Source organism: Triticum urartu, chromosome 1A (genome assembly GCF_056163025.1).
Source record: "Triticum urartu cultivar PI428250 chromosome 1A, HENAU_Tu73, whole genome shotgun sequence".
Lineage (NCBI taxonomy): Eukaryota > Viridiplantae > Streptophyta > Magnoliopsida > Poales > Poaceae > Triticum > Triticum urartu.
Window position 1 is genome coordinate 10,581,521 of NC_141873.1, and position 10,981 is coordinate 10,592,501.

The 10,981-nt window shown below is 41.3% G+C and overlaps 2 pseudogenes; one reads left to right on the plus strand and one right to left on the minus strand.

Annotated features, from left to right (window-relative positions):
* Positions 1–1,051: 1,051 nt before the first annotated feature.
* On the minus strand, positions 1,052–3,746 carry LOC147988296 (putative disease resistance protein RGA3; annotated as a pseudogene).
* Positions 3,747–8,846: 5,100 nt separating this feature from the next.
* LOC147988297 (glutenin, low molecular weight subunit PTDUCD1 pseudogene) lies at positions 8,847–10,113 on the plus strand (annotated as a pseudogene).
* Positions 10,114–10,981: the final 868 nt, after the last annotated feature.

Sequence of the window (10,981 nt, forward strand, 5' to 3'; positions counted from 1 at the left end):
GGGCTTATGCGTGTTTGGGGCCGAAGCCGGACGCCGCGGCATGCACCAGAGCGCAAGCGGTGCTGCTCAAGTGCATAACCGATCCATCCACCTGCGACTCGCACGGGAACTCCAGCTAATTGATTCATCCACGCCGCCCGGCCTGATCATGAGCTAACTAGTTTGTTTGCGCGCTATGCTTGGCTAGTTTTATTATATGGATATCATAGGTAGTATTATTTCAGATTCGTCTTATTTGTTTCCGGTGGAGTTGTCTTGTACTGGTCTACTCGTGTAGACCACAGAATAATTGTTAGACTTTTTATTATATGAAAAATACGACAATATATGTACTAGTGGAAATTCCTTTAACTAGTGTGTGGAGTAGAGCTAGCAGCTAAATTCCTGCTGCTTCGCCTGGAAAAACGTCTACATGAATTCAGAAAGACATTGTAGGTGATTGGTGAAAAACCCCTCCGCAAAGGCATTGCTCCCTCCGGGGCGACTCGGGCACTTCAACCCTAGCGTAGCCGACCGCGCCCCCAATACCGACTCCCCTCCATGTTGCCACCCGAGAGGCCGGCGGTGCGCCGCATGGGAGCCGATGAAGGTGGCGGTGAGGATCTGCATGCCTTGTGCTTGGACAGGGGGCTTTATCTGTGGCGGCAACCTCGACCACTGGATCGATGTCGCCTCTGCAGCGACCGACACTCGTGGGTACTTGTTGAGTATTGTGATTAGATTGGAAACTTAGGATAGACTAGGAAGTATTGAGACTCGTCGGCACATACATATATATATGTATATATACATATATATATACACACACACATATATATATATATGTATATATGTATATATATGCCGACGAGTCTCAAGCAATAAACAACGATTTCACCAACCTCTTTCTATTCCCTTCTAACATGGTATCAGCCTAACTGATCCAAACCCTAGCCGCCGCTGCTGCTTCAGCTCCGCGCCGCCCCCGGGGCAGTTGGTCTCCATGACCACCACCAGGGGCCACACGGTCCAAACTTATGGTTCGTCCCGCCGGTCGTGTTGACTGGCTGCCCTAGAGTGTATTTTTTCCATGATCCGAAAGCCACTCAATTTGACTTAGTTCCTTAATTGCAACGACACATTCCTTTCCCATAACAGACATTGCAATATCATGCATAAGATCATGGATTTTGCATGTAGTTCTGAAACAATACTGCCCGTGGCCCTTAAATTCCTCTATGTCCAGAAAGAACGACCTTGATGCTAGCTCACTGAAAATATGTTTTCCAATGGTTTTAAGACGATCTTCCTCCTGTTCCGGGATAAAGCCATTTGTGATCCATAGTTGGATAAGCTCCTCCACATTAATCTTGCAATCCTTGGGAAATACATCACAAAAAGCAAAGCACTCCTTCATGTGTGATGGCAAGTCATTATAGCTGAGCTTTAGTATTTGCAAAATTCCAGTCTCATCGGTGCAAATGCTGCTTCTAGATGATAAAGCCTTCCATTCTTCTTCGCTGGTCTTGGTACGAAGTACAGAGCCCAATGCAGTTGCAGCTAAAGGAGAACCAGAACATCTCTTCACAATCTCAGCAACCATCTCGACTAGCTCGCCGGGCATTTCTTTCTCCGAACTGAATGCTTTGCATCAATAATTTCCTTTAAGAATCTATCGTCCAAATAAGTGAGACTGTAGGCTCTATATGCACCCATGATTTCAGCAACTTGTTTATCACGAGTGGTTGTCAACACTACACTACCCATGCCACCATGCAGACAAGCCTTCAGTGTTTCCCACTTATGGAACTCTGTTTTTCCATATATCATCCAATACAAGGAGATACCTCTGCCCGCTGACCAGTTTTTGAAGTCTATCGAGTGGTGGTTTGTATGTATCATCATTCTTCTTGGGAGACGCTTCAACTATACTCTTAGCCAGGGAGTTCACATCAGATGTATCAGATACACAGACCCAAAGCAGCAACTGGAAATGCTTCTAAACTTTAGGTTCATTGTATAGATGTTGTGCTAATGTAGTCTTGGCAAGGCCACCCATTCCAACAATGGGAATAATCATGAGATCTGAACTACTAACTTCACCAAGTAATATATCAACAATATTCTTCTTATCTTCGTGTCTGGATCTGCTGGCAATTTCTTGTGGGTCAATGATAACATTGTCCGTCTGCATCCATTTTTTGGACACAGGCAACAGTGGTCGGTACTTGAACCTAAAGGAATGCATCTCTGCTATGAGGACATAAATGACTTCAGAATCTGGCAAAGCTTACGGCCCATCTTGTAACGGAACACAATACGGTTGTGAGTAGGGAAGAGTTTAATTACATTGAACCCAAGCTTGGTGTAGTGCCCCTTCTTCTTGGCTTCACGACGGAGTGCTTCGTACTTGAATTCGTCGAAGACCTCATTTGCCTCATAAGCCACCGTCTTGAGCTCCTGGAACCAGGCTTTGGCCCCATCTCTATGCTCCATTGCCTGATTCTCGGCGTCGGTCATGGCGTCGAGTATGGCCGGAAGCTTGCGTTTGAGATTCTTTTGTTGCTCCTCCATTCCCTCCATCACCTTGTACTGGCCCAGGAAGGAGTTGGCCGTCTTGTTCACTAGCATGGACACCAGCGGCCGGATCACCATGGCGGCCACCACCTCCACCATTCGAATGCTCACACGATTGGCACTACAAAGGGAAACACGAGCACAGTGTGGAATGGAGAAGAGAATGTTGTGAGCACGATGTGCATTGCTTTGGTACTAATGAAACTGGAAGCCAAGGTGAGTATTGACTTTCTGGGAGCGAAGTCGGTGAGCTCGCGTTATGGGAACCAAAAACAACCATCCAATCTTGAACAGCTCAGCACTGGGCATTCTTTTTGGGCTGATGTATAATAGGACAACCAGCATACCACATTAATAGCTGGGGGCATCTTCATTTCTTATTGAGACAGAACCAGAGCGCAAGATGACACATGCAACTAAAATATTGCAAGTAGATCATTATATTCGGTACTAGTCGTCAACCCGTGCATTTGCACGGGCTGGTCCAGTTAATGCCTATTTGACATGAACATAAAGAAAATACAGTTATTATTATTACCAAATAAGCGATTCAGCTTCCGGTAACTACAGGTTATTTTCTATATTCGCAAGGAGAAGGGAACAATATATTTCATGGTCATATTCTTCTGTACCAAACTTAGCATGTAAGTTATGGCACATATCTTGCTTAATTGTTGCCCTCTAATTAGATTTTTTTCATGCAAATTAGTTTTCACTAATGATAACATGTACGAAATAATGGTCAAATATGTTTAGAACAATGCCACTTTCTAATATGTCATATTTTTTGGGACACAAATTGTACCTACAATCAGCCATAATGATTAATTAAGTTATTTATTACGCATTTTGAAGCTCGTTCCATGGATTTAATTATAAGTTAAATTAATACATGAAAACATGCAGGATTGAAGTATATAATTAAAATAATAATAAGTTATCGTGTGTTTAGCATGCCAAATTAAAGAAAAAATTAGTTAAGCATGAAATTTGACATGACAATTAGTTAAAAGGCATTTAAAAAACAACTGATATGAATAAGAATGTCTAAACTGCATGCGATGTTGTTGCCAACATTGAGAGAAACAAAAAAAATTGTACACACCATGGTCGCACTGATTTATAAGAACATTGGATGGATAGAACAATGGCTCAACTAAATCTCGTTTCAAGTGACAAAATATACTGCAGAAGTATGATCTGTGAAGAATTTTTATTTTAATTCATATACACGAAGGAAAAAAAAATCCTAGAATCTAAAGCAACAAATCATAAATTCATTGGTGAGTTATAAGGTCCAAAGAAAAATTATAATGATAATCGAGAAAAAAAAATCTTAAATAGATATAAAAGAGGTGCACCAACAGACAACTCCTGCCAAGGTAAAATGTAGCAATAGCTCTATGGGCTGGCTACTATAATTGGGCATCCAACTAATTGAATCAATAAAAATTACATGATATGGAGAATACAAAAGGAGTAGTTTAGTACTTCATGGCTAGGCAGAACATATTTTACATTTGATTCTGAGGTGGGAACATAATTTGCACGACAAAAGAGTTAATAACACACTCATATTAAAATAAATGTGAGAAATGTTTCTTCATTAGTAAATATACTATCTTTGATCTAGAAGAATCGTGTCTTTGCTTCAAAAACTCTGATGACTTGGGAAATTGTATGATAACTAAATATATAAGAGATTACAACATCAACTCATCTTAACAATTTATAATCTGAAGCATCCCGTCCTATTTTAGTAAAGGACATATGAGGCACATGCAAGTGAGTCCAGGCTTGTTATCCTGCGCTTTTCGTATCAAAAATAACTGCTAATAATTGGAGAGCAAAAGCCATAACTTAATATGTATATATGATTGCACTGTGGAAGGAATTAGCATCATCCAAGCTAGAATTTATCCAGCCCATTGACAATTCATTTTTTTTAGAAAATGTAATATAAATTTTAAGGACTCCCTTTATATGTGTTCTGAGCTTACAACTGTACATGGCTAAAGACCATATTAAAGTCCGAAGAAGGTAAATATTAATTTACGTACCAGTTTGGATGCATACTGGATCAAGTAGAAAGGAGAACTATCTCCTTGAACGTGCGCCTGCCGACGGGTAGACTGAAGCACAACCCTTGGTGTTTTTGCAAGGGGAATTTGAAGGAACTTGTATCCACTGATGATCTACACACCTACTGCAACCTTGATTGATGCACCGTTGTCCTGTCTGCAACCTTTTCCGGCAAGCAGCAACCAATTAACACACATTTAAAAGATCATGAACTATATTCCAACCTATACCCAGCGAACTACTTCATAATCACTATACTTGATCGCGCTAGTGTATTGGCCACTGCTCGTGATAATTATTTTGTAATACTAATCCAGAACTAAATTACAACATTGTTGAATATCCTTGGAATTACTCGCTCGGGAATGACCTACAGGACGCAGGTTGGCACATCGTTAGCAATAATAATCACGATCCATTAGGCATGACATCATCATGTGCCTTGGTTCCTGTACGTACACATAATCCGATCTTAGGTTATATAGTCAGCTAGTTGAGGCATTAAGACACATTTAGGCTATTAATCTACCAGTGAAGCAATAGAGAAAATTCAAGGTACGTACTTGTGGCCATCCAGCGATTTCTCGTGTGCCTCCGTGTGTGTTTATTTTTCTGCCGGCTGGCCGCTGTGTACATGTTCATGTTTTGGCACTGTAATCACTCACTCGGGGACCTGGAGGACACGGGGGAGGGGGGCACATCTGTGTACATTGTACGTCTATGATTTCTTTATCTTGAGTTGGACTTGGATGGTATGCTATTAGGACAATACATTAGCGTGGAGGCTTAAAATTATTAGTGTGGAGGCTGGAAGTTACATGGTTTAATCTACGCCATTATAACTTGGTCCCACCAGATAAACGGCTCATAATTTCTAATTAACGTGGTAATTTCTAGGGAGTCTCTAATTAGTATATGTATGTATGTATATGTATGTATGTATGTATGTATATGTATATGTATATGTATGTATGTATGTATGTATGTATGTATGTATGTATGTATGTATGTATGTATAGATAGATGTATAGATAGACTTGCATCAGTACATCCAATCGAATCCAGTTTTTCAAAAGTGACGTTCCACTGGTTGTGACCTTAGCAGATGGTACGAATTTTCTATCCAAATACAAAGAGTTGCAGGAATGCAAATTGAACAATTAACTCCACTGGCTATACGTGTGACAGCACACCTACTGCGCAACTACAGCATATACTTATGTCAAGTGCCTGCTGTCCAGGTAGACCAGAATAATGGTGTTCTTGGATTAGTTGAATCTTCAATACATCACATACTTATCACCGAATCAAGTGGTTATTTTATTGTTCTTTTTTTTTGGAATGGCCTCTAATTATGATTGAGTACAGGATTGATCTCAGAACAGACATAATCGGCTGGCAGAGAATTATGCCCTGTTCATATAGTCTGATGCAACACACTACTCAGTTTTTAGAATTAAATATAGAATTTTAATCTGTTGACAACAAACGTAGAAACAATTAGAATTAGCCGCCCCAGTGAGATTATCTGCAGCATCATTTTAACCGGAAAGCAATTGCCCTAATGAGATCAGCCAACCATACACATTGCCAATATAAACAAGGTGGCTGGTATTAACGATGCAGGTTTTAAATTAATCAAGTGGCTAAACCGAGGTATCGACAGCCATATGGGACAATGTGCACTTCAGTTAGAAAATGAAAACTTGCAGGCAGTAAAATAATTTATGTCAGTACACCCAGGATATTGCAAATAGAGTATTAATTATGTATTTGTGTCAGTATATCCAATGCAGTTTTTCAAATGTGACGTCCCATTGGCTGTGACCTTAGCAAGTGGTATGAATTTTCGTTCTAAATACTCCAAAAAGTTGCAGGAATGCAAATTAAACAATTACCTCCCATGTCTAGACGTGTGAGAGGACACCTACTGTGCAACTATAAAAATATAATTCAACTTGAGTACCTGCTGCACAGGGAGGACCACAATATTGGTTTTCGTGAACTCATTGAATCTTGAATGCAACACATGCTTCCTGCTGAAGAGAGAAGACCCGGTGGCAAGTGGTTAATTTCCTGTGCTTTTTTAGTGACACCTCTAACTAACACTGAAGGGGCATGACCGAGTTCAGAGATGAGCATAATAAGCTGTCAGATGACTATCCCATTTTGATATGGACAAAGGATACACTTAATATGCTGATATGATAAAACACAACTTGTCAATCTCCTGTTATTCGATGATGAAAGATACATATGAGTACGCGATATAATTTGGTGAGCATTTTTATCTTTGACGGATACAATTTGGTGAGCTTAATATGTTCCATTATTGTGAGACAGTGAAAACCGGCATAGGAGCCATATGGAATTCTTTTTATCCGCTAAATAATGAGATCGGCTTGACTAACTAAAATCAGATGATGCCTGACTTGGCAACCATACAACGAGGGCAAAAAAAAACAAAGACAGGGAGCTAGAACAACAGTGGTGTTAGAAGATAAATTCCAGTGCCCTTTTATTGATCGCTTCCTATGGCCATATAAATGAAATGAGATCTGGGACTCGGCCAGCTGCAACATGCCTCTAGCTAGAAAGCACATTTCCTCTGATGCACATATGAAATACGACAGTCCAAAACAGAATAAACACTGAGATTATACAGATGACTGGATGCTGTAACTAACTTGGACATCGCTCCACCGGAGATGAACTTTCTTCTCACACATCAGAGAGGAACGGAATGTCCTCCACTCCACCTGCATAGTGCGCAAAGGAGGAATTTGATGATTATTTGAACTTTTGAAGCGGCATCCACATAAAGCACAGAGTTACTCAGCTAGCAAAGCACATATGTACATCGCTGTTTGGCTATGCAGCTGAATTATGCTTCGTGCTGACCCTCCTGATTCATGCAGCTAGCATGGAGATGGGCACGCCTCTCTAATTCGTGTGAATCGAATAGCTGGAAGAGACGAACAGACAGGATCGATACCTTGTGTAGACGGGGAGGCCAGACTGGCTGCCAACGGAGGAACTCCGAGATCTTCTTGTCGAGTCCATCCACAATGGAAATAAAAAGAGCTGTTAGAAGAGGATACCAGAGAGGTTGAGGGTAGGAAAGAATGGGGAAGGGTAGCGAGTGGGTACCTCGAGAGGTGGCGGTGGTGGTGGGGGGCCGGATGCGGAGCATGGAAGGGAGGTTGACGCCTCCACCGCCTCGCACGTACGTGGAGCGGCCGCGGGCAGTGGGATCCGGGAGAGGCTGTGCCGGCGAGCGGTCCGGCCGGGGAGGAGGAGGAGGAGGAAGGGAGACGAAGAAGACGCAGATCGGCGGAGTGTGGGCTGAGCTTCTAACGTTGGGGCCTCCGAAAACTATAGCCCAGTTCGAATTTGGTGCCCTAACACACACAATGCTTACGTTGGGCCTAATCTCTCACTCCAGGCTGGGGCCTCTGTTCCAGCCTCATCTACCATTCCCCCCCCCCCCCCCCCCAAAAAAAATCCTACACCCATAGATGAAACTATTTCTCAAAAAAAAACATAGATGGAACTGATTGTCTCAAAAAAGCCATGGAACTGATGATTTCTCTCTCTCAAAAAAAAAGATGGAACCGATGATAACGTGTCTAGAGTTAGGACCCGATATATGCTAGTAGGAGTAGCTTGTAAGAAATTACCATCCTTTACATGTAAAGGGAATTCGATGAGTCATGTCATGCTCTCTAGGTGTTAGTTTATCTTATCATCTTAGAGAACAATACAAAGTTAGTTTTATGAAAAGCAACTGAGTCTAGAAGAACCCTCCACGTGCAAGGCTTTAATAATCAAGCATATCTTAACAGACCACACACGATTGCAAACTTAGTCCTACACAAGTTTTGTCTTTCTTGTTTATGGCTGACAACCTATACAAGGTTCCAAACTCGGTTGCAAAAGTGATACTATACAGATAAGTGTGTGACATGTAAAGTGAATAAGGCAAGTCATCTTTAGCAAGCATCAGGATTTCTATACTTTGTGTATGATCATGTGCACAACTAAAAAGCAACCTTGATGATCAATCCAAAAGTATGCTTGTAGCTAGCGCAACCTAACACAATGTACCAAAAATTCATTTCAGATGCATCCAAACAAAATTATTAAAGCTGATGCAAAGAAGGAAAGAGGTGGTGCCCGGGCTACTATAAATAGGCATGAAGTACAAATATCATCACAAGCACAAGCATCAAAACCAAGAAACACTAGTTAACACTAATCCACTATGAAGACCTTCCTCATCTTTGCCCTCCTCGCCGTTGCGGCGACAAGTGCCATTGCACAAATGGAGAATAGCCACATCCCTGGTTTGGAGAAACCATCGCAGCAACAACCATTACCAACACAACAAACATTATTGCACCAACAATAACAATCCATCCAACAACAACCACAACCATTTCCACAACAGCAACCATGTTCACAACAACAACAACAACAACAACAACAACCATTATCGCAGGAACAACAACCACCATTTTCACAACAACAACCACAATTTTCGCAGCAACAACTACCACCATTTTCACAGCAACAACCACCATTTTTGCAGCAGCAACAACCAGTACTACCGCAACAACCACCATTTTCACAACAACAACAACCAATTCTACCGCAACAACCACCATTCTCGCAACAACAACCAGTTCTACCGCAACCACAAATACCATTTGTTCATCCATCTATCTTGCAGCAGCTAAACCCATGCAAGGTATTCCTCCAGCAGCAATGCAGCCCTGTGGCAATGCCACAAAGTCTTGCTAGGTCGCAAATGTTGCAGCAGAGCAGTTGCCATGTGATGCAACAACAATGTTGCCTACAGTTGCCGCAAATCCCCGAACAATCGCGCTATGAGGCAATCCGTGCCATCATCTACTCGATCGTCCTACAAGAACAACAACAGTGTCAGGGTTTCAATCAACCTCAGCAGCAACAACCCCAACAGTCGGGCCAAGGTGTCTCCCAACCCCAACAGCAGTCGCAGTAACAGAAGCAGCTCGGACAATGTTCTTTCCAACAACCTCAACAACAGCAACTGGGTCAACGGCCTCAACAACAACAGGTACCACATGGTACCTTCTTGCAGCCACACCAAATAGCTCAACTTGAGGTGATGACTTCTATTGCACTCCGTACCCTGCCAACGATGTGCAGTGTCAACGTGCCGTTGTACGGCACCACCAGTAGTATGCCATCCAGCGTTGGCACCGGAGTTGGTGCCTACTGATAAGGAAATATCTCTAGTAATATATAGTTGGATCACCGTTGCTTATTCGATGCATATGTCGATGTAGCGGTGACAAATAAAGTGTCACACAGCGTCGTGTGTGACCCGCACAAAATAGTTTAAATTCTGAAATAATATACAAATAAAGTTTTATCTAGACAATGTTCGTACTGGTGTTGTGTGGATGTCGATCTGATTGCCATGCTTGCAAGTTCATAAATTCGTCTTGCCTGGTTACAAGAGCAACCTGGTGTGTTAATTAATTATTCATGTATTGCAATAATCAAGATTTAAATATAATAGTGTCATTGTAAAATTTGGGTTGAACTGAAGCAAGGACTAACATACAACTCTTTAATGGTTGCAGATCTGAGATCTTGTTTTTTATTGGTTTGTATCTGGTTCCGACTATTACCATTGTGTACAGTGAATGTAGGAGTAATCCAAACATACGTCTGTTAGTTAGGGCTAGTACTGTTGCGATCAGGCTTGCCGGTGATTATTGTACTTGTTGGAGTCTAGCTATGTGTACGTGTAGGTAGTAGTTTGATCCCGGTTAGGATTCCTGTCAGGTTCATGTTGATTCCGGTTAGGATTCTAGTAATCTAGTACGTGTAGGTCTTAGGTCGGTTGGTCAATGCATATATATATATATATATATATATATATATATATATATATATATATATATATATATATATATATATATATATATATATATATGCACGGCTACGTGAGTTTTGGTATTGAGTAAGAAAAATGAGAAAAGAAATAAAGAGGAAATAACGGCACGACAAGCGCCCTTGGCTATCAGCTTTTGTGCACGTGTGTTTATGTAATTTTATCTGATCGAACCTGAGGGTGAAATCCAAGAGTGAAAACACAAACCGGTTTTATCGCTAATTCTATTTGCTTTTTTTGGCAAATACGTTTATTGATTCTTTGCACATTAACTTGTCGTCGAGAAAAAGTCCAGCTTTTTCTTGAACTCCATAGACACCACTAGCTAGTTAATTTTAAATAAGTTTCCAGTTTTTTCCTTGTTTTTATGTCCTTTGACTGGTTGCAGAAAATCAC